General features: G+C 42.6%; 11 non-coding genes across 11 annotated transcripts; 7 read left to right on the forward strand and 4 right to left on the reverse strand.

Moving 5' to 3' along the window:
- Positions 1-1,034: 1,034 nt before the first annotated feature.
- On the reverse strand, positions 1,035-1,108 carry trnat-cgu (transfer RNA threonine (anticodon CGU)). Its single transcript has one exon. It is a non-coding gene; the product is annotated as a tRNA-Thr (tRNA).
- Positions 1,109-1,218: 110 nt separating this feature from the next.
- On the forward strand, positions 1,219-1,292 carry trnat-ugu (transfer RNA threonine (anticodon UGU)). The gene has a single exon. It is a non-coding gene; the product is annotated as a tRNA-Thr (tRNA).
- Positions 1,293-4,550: 3,258 nt separating this feature from the next.
- trnat-agu (transfer RNA threonine (anticodon AGU)) lies at positions 4,551-4,624 on the forward strand. The gene has a single exon. It is a non-coding gene; the product is annotated as a tRNA-Thr (tRNA).
- A 943-nt stretch (positions 4,625-5,567) lies between these two features.
- Positions 5,568-5,641, reverse strand: trnat-cgu (transfer RNA threonine (anticodon CGU)). The gene has a single exon. It is a non-coding gene; the product is annotated as a tRNA-Thr (tRNA).
- A 110-nt stretch (positions 5,642-5,751) lies between these two features.
- trnat-ugu (transfer RNA threonine (anticodon UGU)) lies at positions 5,752-5,825 on the forward strand. The gene has a single exon. It is a non-coding gene; the product is annotated as a tRNA-Thr (tRNA).
- A 1,984-nt stretch (positions 5,826-7,809) lies between these two features.
- Positions 7,810-7,883, forward strand: trnat-agu (transfer RNA threonine (anticodon AGU)). The gene has a single exon. It is a non-coding gene; the product is annotated as a tRNA-Thr (tRNA).
- A 943-nt stretch (positions 7,884-8,826) lies between these two features.
- On the reverse strand, positions 8,827-8,900 carry trnat-cgu (transfer RNA threonine (anticodon CGU)). The gene has a single exon. It is a non-coding gene; the product is annotated as a tRNA-Thr (tRNA).
- Positions 8,901-9,010: 110 nt separating this feature from the next.
- On the forward strand, positions 9,011-9,084 carry trnat-ugu (transfer RNA threonine (anticodon UGU)). Its single transcript has one exon. It is a non-coding gene; the product is annotated as a tRNA-Thr (tRNA).
- Positions 9,085-11,068: 1,984 nt separating this feature from the next.
- trnat-agu (transfer RNA threonine (anticodon AGU)) lies at positions 11,069-11,142 on the forward strand. Its single transcript has one exon. It is a non-coding gene; the product is annotated as a tRNA-Thr (tRNA).
- Positions 11,143-11,511: 369 nt separating this feature from the next.
- On the reverse strand, positions 11,512-11,585 carry trnat-cgu (transfer RNA threonine (anticodon CGU)). The gene has a single exon. It is a non-coding gene; the product is annotated as a tRNA-Thr (tRNA).
- A 110-nt stretch (positions 11,586-11,695) lies between these two features.
- On the forward strand, positions 11,696-11,769 carry trnat-ugu (transfer RNA threonine (anticodon UGU)). The gene has a single exon. It is a non-coding gene; the product is annotated as a tRNA-Thr (tRNA).
- The last annotated feature ends 9,932 nt before the right edge of the window (positions 11,770-21,701 follow it).

Below are 21,701 nucleotides of genomic sequence, written 5' to 3' on the forward strand. Positions count from 1 at the left end.
TACACACTAACTACACAAGATTTTGGCTAAACATCGCAAATCTCTCACATCTCAAAACACCGCCGTCACTCCTAAAACTTCCCCCTCCCTTAACAACTAGATGCCACGTTGCCATATCATTTTTTGATTGGTCGAATGGTACTTTTTTGGACGAATAGGAAAGGGAGAGGGGGGTGGAGTTTGTCTTTGCTCACAGGCTTTCAAGCCTTTTTTCTTATGAAACGCCGTTTTTACCGTTTCTTCCCGCAGTAAATAACGATAGTATTCAGGAAGAAAAACAAACATTGCAGATATTTTTATCATAACTCTGGTTTTACGTGGCCAATCAACACAATTTAAAAACTGGTATAAAGTCAACACTTTTACACTTTTTCCGTCAATTGTTCCGTCTGTCCTGCTCACATCTCCAATGGTTGTACACGTTGTCATTAACGTGGCTTCACTCCACATCAGCCACGCCGCTTTGCTAGCTAAAACACCGGTGTCGGCACATAAAGACACTGTCATAGCCTGTCAATGACGTCGATTAGATGTGTAATGTGAATCGCATTATTGGCTGGACTATGGGATAAGGTGGCATCGTTCTAATCCCATACGGGAGCAGCTAGTCACTCACTGACTAACACTGCAAAACAGAAGTTTTAAATTCAATTCAGGTTAGATTTTTTTTGTGCGCAACGCAGATTTTCTGTGCGCAGAGACCGTGCCAGCAGTGCGCAATTGTGCACGTGCGCAGCTTAGAGGGAACATTGGTCATCAGTTATCCACCTCACGGTACTCTTGAGAGCTTTAAAAACTTCTTTTCACATCGTGATCCAAGAAGCTTCTTCAGTTCTAGAACAAATGCTGGAGGGTCCCAGGCATTAAACCGCTAGTGGAGCTTCTGAGGGTTGTTCACCCAATATTGATGTCTTGGGCGTGTCTAAATCTTCATTGTGTCCTCTTCTTGGAAACAAAGGAGAGAAAGCATAACTCCCAATGCTTCCAGCCATCAGCACTCGTTAATGAAATGTAATGGCATTGGTAGGGAGGTAAGGCACTGCCGGGATTTGAACCCAGGATCTCCTGTTTACGAGACAGGCGCTTTGGCCAGCTAAACCACAGCGCCTTGAGCTGTGTGCCTCTGGCTACTGTCCAACAGCTGGTGGGGAAAAATGTGACGAACCGATTCAAACCTGTGTCTGCAGAGGTTACTTGGTTTTTCCCTTCCCTGAAGGAGGCACTGTAGCTTAGCCTGTCAAAGCACCTGTCTTGTAAACAGGAGATCCTGGGTTCAAATCCCAGCAGTGCCTGTTGAGCTATTTCAAAATAAGAAGTTCTGTGTAGGCAACTTTTCCTCAATGTCAAAATAAAAGAAAGTAAGGTGTTGAATCTCAAGTTTGGAGGCACTAAAGATTTAGCAAAGGGCACCACATGCAGATGAAAAACAATCAAAACTGAAAGTGTACTCAAACATGAAACTGCGCAACTGTAACAACAGACATAAATGGACCAGTATAGAAACTGGGTGAGGCAGGGTCATATTGAGCTTTCGTCCCAAAAGTACTGTCAACATTCTGCAAATCATTCGAGTTAGTGATAAGAGAAGGTAAGACTGTTAGGTGTTGTGTTAAAATAAATGCCCAAGTGTTCTCTATTACAGTTTTTTCTGATTGCTTAAGCACATTTTTTGTAACTATTGGCTAATTTTGCAAAACTCTGCACACAAATAAGAAAACCTGTCACCCAATAATCAAAACATTGTAGTTCTCTTGCAAAAGCAAACACAGCTAGATTAACTCTTCACACCTTCGTAAAAATGGTGTTTCCGTATCAAACAGTACACACAAGCCATCATCTACTAAGCACACAATGCGCCAACTGCACACTTATGGTATGAATACAAAACAAATCTGGCTTTTGCTTTCTCTGTGCACAAGGTAGGCTATGTCAGTTTGAGCTCATACTTCTGTCATAGATCCATAAGCATAGAGGGATCCAAACTTCAAGTACTGGTGTTTATTCAAACACATCAAAACAAACACAAGTGTTTATTTCCAAGTATAGGATTATTTGCAATCGCCATAATGACTATATGGGTTACTTGGTCTGCAGTGAACATGCTTCCTCTGCCCCCAGCATCTGGTCATCTAGCAATTCTGTAAAGTAACAATTTCAGTATTCTTACATCAATGGTATTGGTGTGTTTCTCATTGGCATATGGCAGTGCTACAAATCTTAGTGCAAAGTGACTGTACTAACCGATTCTCATTTCAAGATGTCCTTATGGTACTTGCTACAGTGGGTCCACTGTAGGCTGGACCAATTGGCCAGCTACCCTCAGGGTCATTCCACGGTTGATTACATGGTCCACTATTGTAGCTCTGATGTGATCAGCAATTCTATTTCTTACTCTTCCTACCCTTCCTCTCCCCCCTCCTCATCTTCCTCTCCCCCCTCCTCGTCTTCCTCTTGCTCCTCCTTGTCCTTGTCGTCCTCTTCATCCTACTTCTTCACCTCCACGTCCTCTTCCTCGGCCTCCTCTACTTCTCACTCTTTCTGCTTCCTCCATTGTACTCCGCAAACACAGCTTACCTGTATTATAGTGCTTAGGCTGATTGCAAAGTGAACTAATTATCTAAAAAAGTTTTCACATATGAAAGTGTGCCAGACAGTTGGCAAATTGGTGTTAATGATAGCCATACATGTGTATACTTTTGCTAGGAGTGTGTTAGAAATTTGGTAATTGAGTGTTGTGCAGTGAATTGTGCCTACAGTTTTGCAAAGTGTCTGTTACAAAATTGCAAACTGAGTGCAAAGCAGTTTTTGTGCTTTTAGTTTTGCAAACTCAGTGAGTGGTTTTGCTATAAGTCTGGATAGTTTTAGAGATTGTGCTACAGGAATCACAGTTAGGGTTTAAGCATTCAGAAAAAACTGTAAAAACAGCATAAGGAGGTGTTCTACTGTTCTTGTTTCCTCTTATGTTATGGAAAAGTGTATAGGCAGCAGGAATTTGAGTCAGGTCTCGGTTTTTCTTGATGATGTCACTCCTTTCTCAGCTACACTTGAGAACCATGAGGAACGATCGCTGAAGGTCCTCCATAGGATGAAAGAATTTACTTTAAAGCTGTCGCCAGAGAAATGTCAGTTCTTCAGGACATCTGTCCAATATCTCGGCTATGTTGTATCATCAGAAGGGGTCAAAACAGATCCAGCTGCCCTCACTACCTGGCCAAGACCAGCTAAGATCAAGTAGCTTAAGTCTTTCCTTGGGTTCACTGGATATTACAGGAGGTTTATAAAAGACTATTCCAAGCTTGCAATACCCCTTAATCACTTAAGTGCTGGTTGCCTCCCACTGAAGAGAAAATCCAGTCTGTCGGGCAGAAACCACAAGGTTTCTACCAGTGCGGATCTCAAAAAACCTTTTCACGAAAAATGGACCCCAACCGCTGAAGATACTTTGAAGACATTGACTCTCAAGCTCACAACAGCTCCTGTTCTTGGGTTTGCAGATCCAAAGAGACATTATATTGTGCACACCGATGCAAGCGCCCATGTTCTCGGTGCAGCCTTATATCAAGAACAGGAGAACAAGTTAAGAGTCACTGCCTGTGCCAGTAGGGGTCTCTCCAAGTCCGAGCAAAGGTACCCTGCACACAAGCTTGACTTCCTGTCTGTGAAGTGGGCTGTCACCCAGAACGTTTTCCGCTATCTCTATGGAGCAAAATTTACAGTGATGACAGACAATAATCCACTCACATATGTTTTAACATCTGCAAACTTGGATGCAGTAGGGCATTGCTGGTTGGCCGTACTTTCCAGTTTTGATTTTGACATTGAGTATAGCGCTGGGAAGAACAACCAAGATGCAGATGGGCTGTTGAGACGTCCGTATCGGCATGCCTGTGATATATCTGATCAGAGTTCTAATGATGAGGAAAATGCCATTGAAGGCTTTACTGCACAGCTCTTGCGCCGCAACAAAGAGCCTGATTTTCCAACCGAGGCAGTAAAGGCAGTATGCAAGAGACATGAGTATTCCTCAACTCTTGAGGAGGAGGCAGCAGTATCATCGTCTGCACGAGTACAATGTTTGGCTATTGGAGCCTCTGCAATACCAGCAGATTTCTGTCAAACTGATGTAGCTGGGCCATGCCCCCTGAAGCAGATGTCTCTTTCCGATTGGCTACGTGAACAGAAATTAGATCTGGAGAGCTGAGAGAGTCTTGCAGAAAGCTACCAGTTAGCCATTGAGCACAGTCAAAAGAGTGCTTTGCGAAACAAACAAAGGTTTGACAGTCAAGTGCGGGAATCCACCCTTGCCAAGGGAAATAGAGTTGTTTTGAGGACTTGTTCAGACTCACCCTGTTGAATCAGTCTCAAAAGATTCTCCTTCACCTTATGATGTTTCCACTGAGGTCATTGAAGAAGTGAAGAACAGGAAGTTACTTGTTGGACTATTTGACCATATCCTACATTTATAGTGCACAAAGGTTAAAAAGATTGAACTCGTCTCCTTCTGCAGTACCAGGTAATACCAGGTATCACCGGTTTGCCTCACCGCAGGAGGCACTGTGGCTTAGCTGGTCAAAGCGCCTGTCTAGTAAGCAGGAGACCCTGGGTTCAAATCCCAGCAGTGCCTTGCTATTACCATTTGAAACCATCTTCTTCACAGTGTTGATTGCATTGTTAATCTTGGAGTTGGGAAATCTTTCAAAGTCTGTGTATGTCCTCAGTTATCCACCTCACGGTACTCTTGAGAGCTTTAAAAACTTCTTTTCACATCCTGATCCAAGAAGCTTCTTCAGTTCTAGAACAAATGCTGGAGGTGTCCCAGGCATTAAACCGCTAGTGGAGCTTCTGAGGGTTGTTCACCCAATATTGATGTCTTGGGCGTGTCTAAATCTTCATTGTGTCAAAGGAGCTTGCAAAGAAAAGCGTCTAGACTTCTTTAAGTTGCTTGAAGACGTTTCACCTCTCATCCGAGAAGCTTCTTAAGTTCTAAGGTCAAATGGTGGAGAGTCCCAGATATAAACCTAGTGGGAGTGACCCCCCACAGAGGGACAAAAGGACCCCCTGATGATCCTCTAATCGCCTGACCCAAGGTGTGAAACTGGGTGTGGGTCCCCATCAGCCAGAGTTTCGGTTGTGTTCATTGTGAAACCTGGCCCCACCTTATCATGCGAATTCCTGAGGTCAGATGGCCCAGGATGTGAGTGGGTGTTAAGGCGTCTGGGAAGGGATCTCAAAACTGGATTATAGATGGCAGAGAGTTGGTGTCGTAAACCCCCGCCTCTGTTCAAAGATGGTCGCTCACAGTGGACATAGATGGCTTCTTTCACTCCTCTTTCAAACCATCTGTCCTCTCTGTCCAAAATGGCAACGTTGGCATCCTCGAAAGAGTGTCCTTTATCCTTAAGATGCAGATGGACAGCTGAGTCTTGTCTTGTGGAGGTGGCTCTTCTGTGTTGTGCCATGCCATCATTGTGTCCTCTTCTTGGAAACGAAGGAGAGAAAGCATAACTCCCAATGCTTCCTGCCATCAGCACTCGTTAATGAAATGTAATGGCATTGGTAGGGAGGTAAGGCACTGCCGGGATTTGAACCCAGGATCTCCTGTTTACGAGACAGGCGCTTTGGCCAGCTAAGCCACAGCGCCTTGAGCCGTGTTCCTCTGGCTGCTGCCCAACAGCTGGTGGGGAAAAATGTGACGAACTGATTCAAACCTGTGTCTGCAGAGGTTACTTGGTTTTTCCCTTCCCTGAAGGAGGCACTGTAGCTTAGCCGGTCAAAGCACCTGTCTTGTAAACAGGAGATCCTGGGTTCAAATCCCAGCAGTGCCTGTTGAGCTGTTTCAAAATAAGAGGCAACTTTTCCTCAATGTCAAAATAAAAGAAAGTAAGGTGTTGAATCTCAAGTTTGGAGGCACTAAAGATTTAGCAAAGGACACCCCAGCAGCTGTGCACCACATGCAGATGAAAAACAATCAAAACTGAAAGTGTACTCAAACATGAAACTGCGCAACTGTAACAACAGACATAAATGGACCAGTATAGAAACTGGGTGAGGCAGGGTTATATTGAGCTTTCGTCCCAAAAGTAATGTCAACATTCTGCAAATCATTCGAGTTACTGATAAGAGAAGGTAAGACTGTTAGGTGTTGTGTTAAAATAAATGCCCAAGTGTTCTCTATTAAAAACAGCATAAGGAGGTGTTCTAGTCTTCTTGTTTCCTCTTATGTTATGGAAAAGTGTATAGGCAGCAGGAATTTGAGTCAGGTCTCGGTTTTTCTTGATGATGTCACTCCTTTCTCAGCTACACTTGAGAACCATGAGGAACGATCGCTGAAGGTCCTCCATAGGATGAAAGAATTTACTTTAAAGCTGTCGCCAGAGAAATGTCAGTTCTTCAGGACATCTGTCCAATATCTCGGCTATGTTGTATCATCAGAAGGGGTCAAAACAGATCCAGCTGCCCTCACTACTTGGCCAAGACCAGCTAACATCAAGTAGCTTAAGTCTTTCCTTGGGTTCACTGGATATTACAGGAGGTTTATAAAAGACTATTCCAAGCTTGCAATACCCCTTAATCACTTAAGTGCTGGTTGCCTCCCACTGAAGAGAATATCCAGTCTGTCTGGCAGAAACCACAAGGTTTCTACCAGTGCGGATCTCAAAAAACCTTTTCACGAAAAATGGACCCCAACCGCTGAAGATACTTTGAAGACATTGACTCTCAAGCTCACAACAGCTCCTGTTCTTGGGTTTGCAGATCCAAAGAGACATTATATTGTGCACACCGATGCAAGCGCCCATGTTCTCGGTGCAGCCTTATATCAAGAACAGGAGAACAAGTTAAGAGTCACTGCCTGTGCCAGTAGGGGTCTCTCCAAGTCCGAGCAAAGGTACCCTGCACACAAGCTTGACTTCCTGTCTGTGAAGTGGGCTGTCACCCAGAACGTTTTCCGCTATCTCTATGGAGCAAAATTTACAGTGATGACAGACAATAATCCACTCACATATGTTTTAACATCTGCAAACTTGGATGCAGTAGGGCATTGCTGGTTGGCCGTACTTTCCAGTTTTGATTTTGACATTGAGTATAGCGCTGGGAAGAACAACCAAGATGCAGATGGGCTGTTGAGACGTCCGTATCGGCATGCCTGTGATATATCTGATCAGAGTTCTAATGATGAGGAAAATGCCATTGAAGGCTTTACTGCACAGCTCTTGCGCCGCAACAAAGAGCCTGATTTTCCAACCGAGGCAGTAAAGGCAGTATGCAAGAGACATGAGTATTCCTCAACTCTTGAGGAGGAGGCAGCAGTATCATCGTCTGCACGAGTACAATGTTTGGCTATTGGAGCCTCTGCAATACCAGCAGATTTCTGTCAAACTGATGTAGCTGGGCCATGCCCCCTGAAGCAGATGTCTCTTTCCGATTGGCTACGTGAACAGAAATTAGATCTGGAGAGCTGAGAGAGTCTTGCAGAAAGCTACCAGTTAGCCATTGAGCACAGTCAAAAGAGTGCTTTGCGAAACAAACAAAGGTTTGACAGTCAAGTGCGGGAATCCACCCTTGCCAAGGGAAATAGAGTTGTTTTGAGGACTTGTTCAGACTCACCCTGTTGAATCAGTCTCAAAAGATTCTCCTTCACCTTATGATGTTTCCACTGAGGTCATTGAAGAAGTGAAGAACAGGAAGTTACTTGTTGGACTATTTGACCATATCCTACATTTATAGTGCACAAAGGTTAAAAAGATTGAACTCGTCTCCTTCTGCAGTACCAGGTAATACCAGGTATCACCGGTTTGCCTCACCGCAGGAGGCACTGTGGCTTAGCTGGTCAAAGCGCCTGTCTAGTAAGCAGGAGACCCTGGGTTCAAATCCCAGCAGTGCCTTGCTATTACCATTTGAAACCATCTTCTTCACAGTGTTGATTGCATTGTTAATCTTGGAGTTGGGAAATCTTTCAAAGTCTGTGTATGTCCTCAGTTATCCACCTCACGGTACTCTTGAGAGCTTTAAAAACTTCTTTTCACATCCTGATCCAAGAAGCTTCTTCAGTTCTAGAACAAATGCTGGAGGTGTCCCAGGCATTAAACCGCTAGTGGAGCTTCTGAGGGTTGTTCACCCAATATTGATGTCTTGGGCGTGTCTAAATCTTCATTGTGTCAAAGGAGCTTGCAAAGAAAAGCGTCTAGACTTCTTTAAGTTGCTTGAAGACGTTTCACCTCTCATCCGAGAAGCTTCTTAAGTTCTAAGGTCAAATGGTGGAGAGTCCCAGATATAAACCTAGTGGGAGTGACCCCCCACAGAGGGACAAAAGGACCCCCTGATGATCCTCTAATCGCCTGACCCAAGGTGTGAAACTGGGTGTGGGTCCCCATCAGCCAGAGTTTCGGTTGTGTTCATTGTGAAACCTGGCCCCACCTTATCATGCGAATTCCTGAGGTCAGATGGCCCAGGATGTGAGTGGGTGTTAAGGCGTCTGGGAAGGGATCTCAAAACTGGATTATAGATGGCAGAGAGTTGGTGTCGTAAACCCCCGCCTCTGTTCAAAGATGGTCGCTCACAGTGGACATAGATGGCTTCTTTCACTCCTCTTTCAAACCATCTGTCCTCTCTGTCCAAAATGGCAACGTTGGCATCCTCGAAAGAGTGTCCTTTATCCTTAAGATGCAGATGGACAGCTGAGTCTTGTCTTGTGGAGGTGGCTCTTCTGTGTTGTGCCATGCCATCATTGTGTCCTCTTCTTGGAAACGAAGGAGAGAAAGCATAACTCCCAATGCTTCCCGCCATCAGCACCCGTTAATGAAATGTAATGGCATTGGTAGGGAGGTAAGGCACTGCCGGGATTTGAACCCAGGATCTCCTGTTTACGAGACAGGCGCTTTGGCCAGCTAAGCCACAGCGCCTTGGGCCGTGTTCCTCTGGCTGCTGCCCAACAGCTGGTGGGGAAAAATGTGACGAACTGATTCAAACCTGTGTCTGCAGAGGTTACTTGGTTTTTCCCTTCCCTGAAGGAGGCACTGTAGCTTAGCCGGTCAAAGCACCTGTCTTGTAAACAGGAGATCCTGGGTTCAAATCCCAGCAGTGCCTGTTGAGCTGTTTCAAAATAAGAGGCAACTTTTCCTCAATGTCAAAATAAAAGAAAGTAAGGTGTTGAATCTCAAGTTTGGAGGCACTAAAGATTTAGCAAAGGACACCCCAGCAGCTGTGCACCACATGCAGATGAAAAACAATCAAAACTGAAAGTGTACTCAAACATGAAACTGCGCAACTGTAACAACAGACATAAATGGACCAGTATAGAAACTGGGTGAGGCAGGGTTATATTGAGCTTTCGTCCCAAAAGTAATGTCAACATTCTGCAAATCATTCGAGTTACTGATAAGAGAAGGTAAGACTGTTAGGTGTTGTGTTAAAATAAATGCCCAAGTGTTCTCTATTAAAAACAGCATAAGGAGGTGTTCTAGTCTTCTTGTTTCCTCTTATGTTATGGAAAAGTGTATAGGCAGCAGGAATTTGAGTCAGGTCTCGGTTTTTCTTGATGATGTCACTCCTTTCTCAGCTACACTTGAGAACCATGAGGAACGATCGCTGAAGGTCCTCCATAGGATGAAAGAATTTACTTTAAAGCTGTTGCCAGAGAAATGTCAGTTCTTCAGGACATCTGTCCAATATCTCGGCTATGTTGTATCATCAGAAGGGGTCAAAACAGATCCAGCTGCCCTCACTACTTGGCCAAGACCAGCTAACATCAAGTAGCTTAAGTCTTTCCTTGGGTTCACTGGATATTACAGGAGGTTTATAAAAGACTATTCCAAGCTTGCAATACCCCTTAATCACTTAAGTGCTGGTTGCCTCCCACTGAAGAGAATATCCAGTCTGTCTGGCAGAAACCACAAGGTTTCTACCAGTGCGGATCTCAAAAAACCTTTTCACGAAAAATGGACCCCAACCGCTGAAGATACTTTGAAGACATTGACTCTCAAGCTCACAACAGCTCCTGTTCTTGGGTTTGCAGATCCAAAGAGACATTATATTGTGCACACCGATGCAAGCGCCCATGTTCTCGGTGCAGCCTCATATCAAGAACAGGAGAACAAGTTAAGAGTCACTGCCTGTGCCAGTAGGGGTCTCTCCAAGTCCGAGCAAAGGTACCCTGCACACAAGCTTGACTTCCTGTCTGTGAAGTGGGCTGTCACCCAGAACGTTTTCCGCTATCTCTATGGAGCAAAATTTACAGTGATGACAGACAATAATCCACTCACATATGTTTTAACATCTGCAAAGTTGGATGCAGTAGGGCATTGCTGGTTGGCCGTACTTTCCAGTTTTGATTTTGACATTGAGTATAGCGCTGGGAAGAACAACCAAGATGCAGATGGGCTGTTGAGACGTCCGTATCGGCATGCCTGTGATATATCTGATCAGAGTTCTAATGATGAGGAAAATGCCATTGAAGGCTTTACTGCACAGCTCTTGCGCCGCAACAAAGAGCCTGATTTTCCAACCGAGGCAGTAAAGGCAGTATGCAAGAGACATGAGTATTCCTCAACTCTTGAGGAGGAGGCAGCAGTATCATCGTCTGCACGAGTACAATGTTTGGCTATTGGAGCCTCTGCAATACCAGCAGATTTCTGTCAAACTGATGTAGCTGGGCCATGCCCCCTGAAGCAGATGTCTCTTTCCGATTGGCTACGTGAACAGAAATTAGATCTGGAGAGCTGAGAGAGTCTTGCAGAAAGCTACCAGTTAGCCATTGAGCACAGTCAAAAGAGTGCTTTGCGAAACAAACAAAGGTTTGACAGTCAAGTGCGGGAATCCACCCTTGCCAAGGGAAATAGAGTTGTTTTGAGGACTTGTTCAGACTCACCCTGTTGAATCAGTCTCAAAAGATTCTCCTTCACCTTATGATGTTTCCACTGAGGTCATTGAAGAAGTGAAGAACAGGAAGTTACTTGTTGGACTATTTGACCATATCCTACATTTATAGTGCACAAAGGTTAAAAAGATTGAACTCGTCTCCTTCTGCAGTACCAGGTAATACCAGGTATCACCGGTTTGCCTCACCGCAGGAGGCACTGTAGCTTAGCTGGTCAAAGCGCCTGTCTAGTAAGCAGGAGACCCTGGGTTCAAATCCCAGCAGTGCCTTGCTATTACCATTTGAAACCATCTTCTTCACAGTGTTGATTGCATTGTTAATCTTTGAGTTGGGAAATCTTTCAAAGTCTGTGTATGTCCTCAGTTATCCACCTCACGGTACTCTTGAGAGCTTTAAAAACTTCTTTTCACATCCTGATCCAAGAAGCTTCTTCAGTTCTAGAACAAATGCTGGAGGTGTCCCAGGAATTAAACCGCTAGTGGAGCTTCTGAGGGTTGTTCAGCCAATATTGATGTCTTGGGCGTGTCTAAATCTTTATTGTGTCCTCTTCTTGGAAACGAAGGAGAGAAAGCATAACTCCCAATGCTTCCCGCCATCAGCACCCGTTAATGAAATGTAATGGCATTGGTAGGGAGGTAAGGCACTGCCGGGATTTGAACCCAGGATCTCCTGTTTACGAGACAGGCGCTTTGGCCAGCTAAGCCACAGCGCCTTGAGCTGTGTGCCTCTGGCTACTGCCCAACAGCTGGTGGGGAAAAATGTGACGAACCGATTCAAACCTGTGTCTGCAGAGGTTACTTGGTTTTTCCCTTCCCTGAAGGAGGCACTGTAGCTTAGCCGGTCAAAGCACCTGTCTTGTAAACAGGAGATCCTGGGTTCAAATCCCAGCAGTCCCTGTTGAGCTATTTCAACATAAGAAGTTCTGTGTAGGCAACTTTTCCTCAATGTCAAAATAAAAGAAAGTAAGGTGTTGAATCTCAAGCTCAGAGGCACTAAAGATTTAGCAAAGGACACCCCAGCAGCTGTGCACCACGTGAAGATGAAAAAAAATCTAAACTGAAAGTGTACTCAAACATGAAACTGCGCAACTGTAACAACAGACATAAATGGACCAGTATAGAAACTGGGTGAGGCAGGGTTATATTGAGCTTTCGTCCCAAAAGTAATGTCAACATTCTGCAAATCATTCGAGTAACTGATAAGAGAAGGTAAGACTGGTAGGTGTTGTGTTAAAATAAATGCCCAAGTGTTCTCTATTAAAAACAGCATAAGGAGGTGTTCTAGTCTTCTTGTTTCCTCTTATGTTATGGAAAAGTGTATAGGCAGCAGGAATTTGAGTCAGGTCTCGGTTTTTCTTGATGATGTCACTCCTTTCTCAGCTACACTTGAGAACCATGAGGAACGATCGCTGAAGGTCCTCCATAGGATGAAAGAATTTACTTTAAAGCTGTCGCCAGAGAAATGTCAGTTCTTCAGGACATCTGTCCAATATCTCGGCTATGTTGTATCATCAGAAGGGGTCAAAACAGATCCAGCTGCCCTCACTACCTGGCCAAGACCAGCTAAGATCAAGTAGCTTAAGTCTTTCCTTGGGTTCACTGGATATTACAGGAGGTTTATAAAAGACTATTCCAAGCTTGCAATACCCCTTAATCACTTACAGTTTTTTCTGAATGCTTAAACCCTAACTGTGATTCCTGTAGCACAACCTCTAAAACTATTCAGACTTATAGCAAAACCACTCACTGAGTTTGCAAAACTAAAAGCACAAAAACTGCTTTGCACTCAGTTTGCAATTTTGTAACAGACACTTTGCAAAACTGTAGGCACAATTCACTGCACAACACTCAATTACCAAATTTCCAACACACTCCTAGCAACAGTATACACATGTATGGCTATCATTAACACTAACTTGCCAACTGTCTGGCACACTTTCACATGTGAAATCTTTTTTAGATAATTAGTTCACTTTGCAATCAGCCTAAGCACTATAATACAGGTAAGCTGTGTGTGCGGAGTACAATGGAGGGAGCAGAAAGAGTGAGAAGTAGAGGAGGCCGAGGAAGAGGACGTGGAGGTCAAGAAGTAGGATGAAGAGGACGACAAGGACAAGGAGGAGCAAGAGGAAGACGAGGAGGGGGGAGAGGAAGGGTAGGAAGAGTAAGAAATCGAATTGCTGATGACATCAGAGCTACAATAGTGGACCATGTAATCAACCGTGGAATGACCCTGAGGGTAACTGGCCAACGGGTCCAGCCCAACTCGAGCCGCTACACTGTAGCAAGTACCATAAGGACATCTTGAAATGAGAATCGGTTAGTACAGTCACTTCGCACAAAGATTTGTGGCACTGCCATATGCCAATGAGAAACACACCAATACCATTGATGTAAAAATACTGAAATTGTTACTTTACAGAATTGCGAGATGACCAGATGCTGGGGGCAGAGGAAGCATGTTCACTGCAGACCAAGTAATCCATATAGTCATTATGGAGATTGCAAATAATCCTATATGTTGGGGGAAAACTCTGTAAAAGACCCAGGAGAAATAAAGACACAATGAGACAAAGTTACTTTCTTTATCAAATGTGTACACGGGTGAGCTGCTAAGAACAACTCACACCATGCACAGTGGCTTGGTAATTTTTATAGGAAAGACAGTGAGAACAGGATAAGAAAATACAAAACAAATAAAATAAACAACTCCATATGTGGCGCTAGTCTCGTCAGCAGAGAGCTGGGAGAAGGCTGTGAGAGATAAAACAATCTAAAACAATATGTCCCAGAAACAAGATGTCTTTGCTGGGAAAGTCTAAAAAGATCATTCTAAACTAATCTAACCATAGGCAAAGGGCAGACAAAAGGCATCTTTGTACATTTAAAAGAAGGTAAAGAAACATAGAATCATTTTTCCTGTAACATTCCCTCCTGTTTTAACTTATTTTAAATGTATACAACAATTGTCTATGAAGGTTATTTATTAAGTATCTTAGGCAATTTTTTTAATTTCCAAAATTTTCAAAATGTCAGCATAGCAGAAATGGCAGTCATTTGGTCTAAAGAATAAAACAAAGAAAATAATAAAAGAAAAACATAGTAAATGAAAATCATAGTAAATGAAATAACAAGTGGAATAAACAAGAAAAAATAATAAAACTAAAACTACAAAAAATAAAAGGATGAAAACTAAAATGAAAACTTTGTATTTAAAAAAATGATGAAAACCTAATATGTAAAATGAAAACTTCAAAAAATACAAGGATGAAAACCTTATATTTAAAATGAAAACTTACAAAAAATAAAAGTATGAAAACGTTATAAAAATGAAAAACTTTATGTTTAAAAGTCAAGACTTCAAAAAAAAATAAAAGCATGAAAACTTGCATAACCTACTAATGTTTTAATCAGTGCATGATCACTTGACAAGTCATTTTTAATCACCACGTCATTTATTAGCAGCTAGTACAAGTTCTCCTCTAACAGAATTGCAACGGGATGTTGTTCTTCTTGAGGCACGGCAACATAAGCAGTCATTGTAGTTGTTATCATCTTTGAAATCATTACTCTTAGGCATGGCAACACACACAACACTAATATGAGCAGTGCTATCATGATGAGACCTAGAAGGAAAAATGGCTTTGCTACAGCAGCCAGCCATGAACCGCTGAACAGCCAGTCCAGCCAGCTTTGTGCTGTAGCTGCTCCAGGTGTGTGTTCAGTGACATATTTTTGCAGAGCGGTCAAATTCTGCAAAGCTTCATAAATGTCTCCTCCAGTTTCGTATCCATCAGGGATAAAAGTGCAACATGTGGAGTGCAACTTGGCTGTGTGGCATAGCTGGCTCTGGCCTTGGGACTGTGTGTTTTTATACAATTCTTAAGTGGGACACTGGACTGTTTTATCTTTTATCTCTTGATATAGTTTTTGTCAATAAATTATCTTTTAGAATTTTATTGACTGACATCTTTTTGCCCACGACTGAGACGGTTGGTCAGACCTAGAGTCTTTCTTTGGGTGTGTTACAGCAGCTTCTGCTCTAAAAGAAACAAATAAATAAAAAGAAAAGAAAATGTGGAACATGCTCATCAGCTTAGCAGTGTCTACATATTTAATTCAGCTTCTCAATCCTGTAGTTTTAGCTGTTGTCTACAGGGTTTTGCTTATTGGTTGTTATTATAGGTGTGCTCTATATCTCAGCAATGTGTCATTCTAGGATGATAAGTTTCAAGCTGGTCAAGTGCCTCTATGCACTTCATTAGTTTAGTTATTCTCCGTATTGTCTTCATCTCACATGTCATTACACTGAGTTTCAGCAAACCTTAAGCTTGATGCAGACTACTGCTTAACAATTATTCACCTCACATCATAACCGATTAAGGTGCCTCTTCATATTAATATTATGTCATTGTTAATATTATCCTCTTTGTCTTATATAACAGCAATAGCATATTATAATATTTTATCAGTGTGTACCACTATACTACTACTGAGCCAATTTGATAGTTAGGATCATCTTATTCAGTAAACAGATAATTTTGAATTCATCCAATCTGCGGTCACATTTGTTCTCTCTGTTGCATGGCGGACCAGGCAGTTCTATTATAATATATTATTTATATTTCATTTTGTATCCATCAAGGGCTTCAGATGACCTGCAGTATCATCCTTTTCCCAAGGTGGAGACAGTTACCTTTTCACACACTGTCCTTGGCTGAACAGTGACACAGCCTTAATATACCTTATGTATTTTAGTAAAATATTTTCGTGTGAATTATTTGCTTTATATTCATTTTATACATGCTGGGCATGGTCATCATGCCAACTGTGTTTCATTGTTAATATCACTTTACAGGTTGTTATCCTTGCTATTATTAATTTCAAATACTCTAAAGATAATTTCTACTGTAATTTTCCCTTCATCTTTATTTCGTACTTTTTATATTTATATCTACTCAGTGGGGTCTGTTTTCAACCCTTTTAAACTACTACAAAACTACTGTGATCTCTAGTTTTCACTTAATAAGGGATTATTATGTTCTTCCTGATATGGGTGTTGCTGCAGATGCGGCTGCAGGAGTGAGTGATGGTTTACTAAAAGGATTGTGGGAACTGCACAGTGTCTCGTCTTCTGGTTTCACTAAACTGGCAGTTGAGTTCTGTTCTTCTGTTTATATTTTGTTTTCTTAAATCTCTCAGTTTACAGACACTGTTTTTGTCCGGCGTCTGGACTTTTCTTTTCTCACCACTGCTCGTCAGCAGGAGTGAGTTTTAATTTCACTTGCTTGATTACCCATCTTATTTATGTATTTACTTATTTTTTGTTTAAGTAATATATACACAATACAGCTGCTATCACCTTCACTGGTATTAGAGACGAGAGTGGTTGCTCACACGCCCTTCTACTTTCGGACTATTTCCAAAAGCGGTGTGAACTTTACGAGACGGAACTCGACCGTTCTCTCAACTCACCAGCACGTCAGTGAATAGCAGTAAAAGAAAAACACAGTAGGAGCAGCTCAGTCTCTTATTGGACCGTGAAAATTCAGCTTGCTCCATTAATTAAAACAATACACACACACACACACATTCACATTCACAGCTTCGACGCGCGCGACCGGAACCCTTATAATAAGGGGAGCTCCCAGAGCTACTTACTCCCTAGACCCAGTCTAGACCCAGCTGGGGGAGCTACCCAGAGCTCCAAAGCTACCAGTCGACGAGCTCCCAGAGCTACCAGTCGACGAGCTACGCTACCAGTCGACGAGCTTCCAAAGCTACCAGTCGACGAGCTACTTCCGCTATTTTAAATTCCCTGAATTCAAAATGCGCTTTTACGCAAGATTGTGTCAGTGTGTCTGTATCTACCTGGTCAGTGTCGCCGGGTCTGGTCCACCTCGATCGGGCCCCACCACCGTGGGTCGCTTTCTAAGAACGTTGGCCAAGACTCGAATTTAACACTCTTGGTCTTTTATCACACACCTAGTATGTGAGCTGTCGACAGGCGAGCAACATGGACTGGTCACGGAGATGGGACACGATGGAGGCGATCCGGCTCGAAGGACCAAGAAATGTTGGGGGAAAACTCTGTAAAAGACCCAGGAGAAATAAAGACACAATGAGACAAAGTTACTTTCTTTATCAAACGTGTACACGGGTGAGCTGCTAAGAACAACTCACACCATGCACAGTGGCTTGGTAATTTTTATAGGAAAGATAGTGAGAACAGGATAAGAAAATACAAAACAAATAAAATAAACAACTCCATATGTGGCGCTAGTCTCGTCAGCAGAGAGCTGGGAGAAGGCTGTGAGAGATAAAACAATCTAAAACAATATGTCCCAGAAACAAGATGTCTTTGCTGGGAAAGTCTAAAAAGATCATTCTAAACTAATCTAACCATAGGCAAAGGGCAGACAAAAGGCATCTTTGTACATTTAAAAGAAGGTAAAGAAACATAGAATCATTTTTCCTGTAACACTATACTTGGAAATAAACACTTGTGTTTGTTTTGATTTGTTTGAATAAACACCAGTACTTGAAGTTTGGATCCCTCTATGCTTATGGATCTATGACAGAAGTATGAGCTCAAACTGACATAGCCTACCTTGTGCACAGAGAAAGCAAAAGCCAGATTTGTTTTGTATTCATACCATAAGTGTGCAGTTGGCGCATTGTGTGCTTAGTAGATGATGGCTTGTGTGTACTGTTTGATACGGAAACACCATTTTTACAAAGGTGTGAAGGGTTAATCTAGCTGTGTTCGCTTTTGCAAGAGAACTAAAATGTTTTGATAATTGGGTGACAGGTTTTATTTATTTGTGTGAAGAGTTTTGCAAAATTAGCCAATAGTTACAAAAAATGTGCTTAAGCAATCAGAAAAAACTGTAAGTGTTGGGTTTCTCCCACTGAAGAGAAAATCCAGTCTTTCTGCAAAATTTTATACATGTTAGGCATTTGTGTTAACCACAGTATTGTTGAAAAAAAAATACATGCCTGTTTTAAGATCATATTATAGTGCAGTAGACAAGGTATCTACTGTAAATATATTTGAATAAGCCACCTACAATATGTCATGAAAAATAAAATGTTTTGATCCTGCTCACCTTTAACTGACATCCAGCTCTGTGCTGACTCTCTTCCTGAGTACTGACACTTGTAGAAACCTTCATCAGAATCTGACACTGCAGAGATTTTCAGCTCCCCTCGGGTATCATTTTGAATAAGTATGTCATTGTGATAGTGTAATGGGAAGGCTTTAGGACCCAGGGGACCCAATGGAGGGTATAAAAGAGGAAGTAGCAGCAGCTGCTCTTCATTTCCACTGATGAGCGGCTGTGAACAATGGTTTTGTGAGTAGGTGAAGAGCCTGAGAAGTTTTCATTGTCTGCTACACAAACCGTTGTTTTAAACCTCTACAGCAGAGGTTCGATGTACAGGCTGTTTTTCTTTTAGTGCTTTTTTTTTAAATTTGTTGAAATGTATTTGATGTTTATTGTATTTTGTTTTTAGTAGTGATTTCAGAAGATAAGCCAAGATAAGCCACATGTGCAGCATACCTCTGCTGGAGGTATGTTAACTTAATATATTTTGACATTTAAAAAAGTATATTTATGCACTATAATCTATTTTATATTGTATTGCCTCCTGCAGGGCAGGCTGCACATGTGAATTTGTCACTTTTTTTTTTTCTCCTTCTCCTTTTTGTTGCGTTTTTGGTTTTAGTAGGGTCACCTTTTAAAACTGTTTTTATGCCAGGTTTGTTTTTATTTTCTACTGGGCTGGTGCAATATTAGTCGGGCAATGTGCAATCCCTGAGCTGGGCTCTTACCTTAGGGGAGTTAGGTCTTTTAGAGGTGCTCCGTGTGGATTTGCAGTGAATATGTTTTATTAAGAGTGATTTTTAGTGCCACCCATTATTGCCTGAACTAAAACACTTAGTGCATGCGATAAGTGTTCTGTTGGGCTCGTATTTATTTGGGGTGGATTTGTTTCTTTTAAAGCAACGAGCATCTGGGACCGCCAAGGGAGAGCAAGCCCTCAGGTGATAGTTGCATTGCTGGCAGGTTGCACCAATAACACTATCTTGTGATCGTTAGTGACTTTTTCCATTTTGATGTTTTAGGCCTTTTGCAAACCCTTTGTGTTCTTTTAAAATAATAAATTTTAACATATCTGACCGATATTGACCCTCTAGTCCTGTTTGTTCTGGGCTCGTTCCTGTGAGAGCTTTGGGCCTGAAAGGTTGCACAAGTAGTATAGAGGCCCTTAGCAGTTATTCGGTGGCGTTTACTCGCTACAATAGAAAAACACATTGGAAAGTATTTTTTTTTTCTCTTGAACTGCAGCTCAGACTAACAGAACTTCCTTCAGTCACAGGATGAACAAGATTCATCAGGATAGGATCATAATCTGCAAAACAGTCAAATCACATTAGTTCTGGTCACACTATTAGGGATGGAAAGAGCCTTAACAACAACAACAACAAAATCAATTGCACAAAGTTAGCGATAAGAAGTGAGACGGCCTATAGAAAGGAGACGATGGCACTGTACGAGTGGAGTCTGGAAAATAACCTGACTCTCAACATCAGCATAACTAGAGAAATGATAGTGGACTACCGGAAACGGCCAGTCATGGAACACCAGCCCATCCACATAAACAGTACCAAGGTTGAAAGGGTCAGCAGCTTCAAATTCCTTGGAGTCAACATCACCGAGGACTTCTCCTGGATCCTTACACACACTGCTATCAGGAAAGCTCGCCAGCGACTCTACTTCCTGAGGAGGCTGAGGAAGTTTGGCATGAATGCCAACATCACCTCAAATTTCTACAGGTGAGCAATCGAGAGCTTGCTGACGAGCTGCATTACAGTTTGGTACGGAAGCTGCTCTGCCAGCAGCCGTAAATCACTACAGAGGGTGGTGAAGACAGCAGAGCACATCACTGACATGAGGCTTCCTGCCATTCAGGACATTTCTTCAGCGATGCCTCCGTAAAGCACACAGCATCATCAAGGACCACAGCCACCCAGCACATCAGCTCTTCTCCTTGTTACCATCTGACAGACGTTACAGGAGTCTGTCTGCTCGGACTACAAGACTTAAAAACTGTTTTTACCACCAAGCCATACGACACCTCAACCACAACACTTAAACACACACAGCACAGTCCACAGGACGCACTCAGAAGCTGCCCTGCAGCTTCACAAGTACTCTGTATAATCTGCGCTGGTCACTCCACTTTATTGGTATTTATATTTATAAAAGTGCAATACTGTAACAACTACCCCCCCCCCCCCCCTCCCAAAAAAAAAAAAAAGAACTTTTGCACTGTTCAGTTTGTACTGCTGCTCATTCCTGCCACTGTGCAATATCCCATATATTAATATATGGGATATTGCACAATATCAAGTCTGGAATTTAAATTTACTCTACATTCAGCTGAATATGACAAAGAACCAGATCTGAGGTTTGGTGTTTTGTTTTTGTTTTGTTTTTTTTTTTTGTAGGCAAGAGTCTAGACAGAAGTCCAGACTTGCTTCCCCTGGCTACTCTTCCATGGTCTCACTGTGGTTATACAGGGACTGAATAGGCTGTGACAATGAGCCAGGTATCCCATGCAGGATACCCCGAGAGATGCAAACAGTGCTTTCTCTAATTCCACAAGGCAAATGCAGATTGGTTGGGCAAATTCCCACTTACCCTCAAGGGATAGGATGCAGGACTCTTTGACAGGTGTCCAGCATCTTATGGTTTCACCAACTCAAAAGTGGTAATCAGTTGACAGTTCAGCTCATTTCTTTACCCAATTGTCCAGAATATACAAAAAATTTAAATGATAAAATTGACTGTTGATTTCTGGTAGGTGGGCATCATAAGAGTTTTCAGAATTATTCTACATCTGGCACCCCACCCAGGACCAATTTGCCTTGAGAGTCTACCAGCAGAATGTAACCCCTGTACTGTGATACAGTGGTGATTCACAGAGGGGGCATGTCTGAACTACTGAGAAAAATATGTAGGTCTTTGTTTTCACATACAATGACTTACAGCAGGTAATTGGGGCAATCATTTACATACAGTGTACAGTGATGTTGACTGCGTTGCTGAAATCTGATCCAGACTCACACCAGTACACTGCAGTATCTGACTTTGATGTGTTGATGTCACATGTGGATCCAGTCATTCTGCTACAGTCAGAGTACAGTCGGCCGTCCTCAGAGAACTTCCTCACTCTCCACTCAGTGAAGTTTCCCTCACAGGTCAGTGAGACAGAGTCAGAGGTGAAGTGTTGCACTCTGTCAGGACTCACTGTGAGAGACGCTGCTGAATGAACATCTGGAAACAACATGCAGTGAAGACACAAAGCTCAGAAATGTTAAATGTTTCTGGTATTTTTTGATGGTCAGTGCTGATAACTTAACAATTTGTGTTTTTTTTTTTTTGTTTTGTTTTTAGTGAACTTATCTTTTTTTAACTTGAACAAGAAGGTCCCGAGTTCAATTCCACCATCAGGCCAGGGTCTTTCTGTGTGGAGTTTGCATGTTCTCCCCGTGTTTAAGTGGGTTCCCTCTGGGTACTCCGGCTTCTTCCCACCGTCCAAAGACATGCAGTTTGTGGGGATAGGTTAATTGGTTAAACCAAATTGCCCATAGGTGTGAATCTGTGAGTGAATGTGGGCGCGAATGGTTGTCTGTCTCTGTGTGTTGGCCCTGTGACAGACTGGCGACCTGTCCAGGGTGTACCCTGCCTCTCGCCCTATGACAGCTGGGATAGGCCCCAGCGCCCCCCGTGACCCTGAAAAGGATAAGCAGAAGTGAATGG

The sequence above is a fragment of the Aulonocara sp. 'chitande type north' Nkhata Bay genome, linkage group LG3, assembly GCF_057382095.1.
Source record: "Aulonocara sp. 'chitande type north' Nkhata Bay isolate Kocher_YH1m ecotype deep benthic linkage group LG3, A_spYH_male_GT1.1, whole genome shotgun sequence".
Taxonomy (NCBI): domain Eukaryota; kingdom Metazoa; phylum Chordata; class Actinopteri; order Cichliformes; family Cichlidae; genus Aulonocara; species Aulonocara sp. 'chitande type north' Nkhata Bay.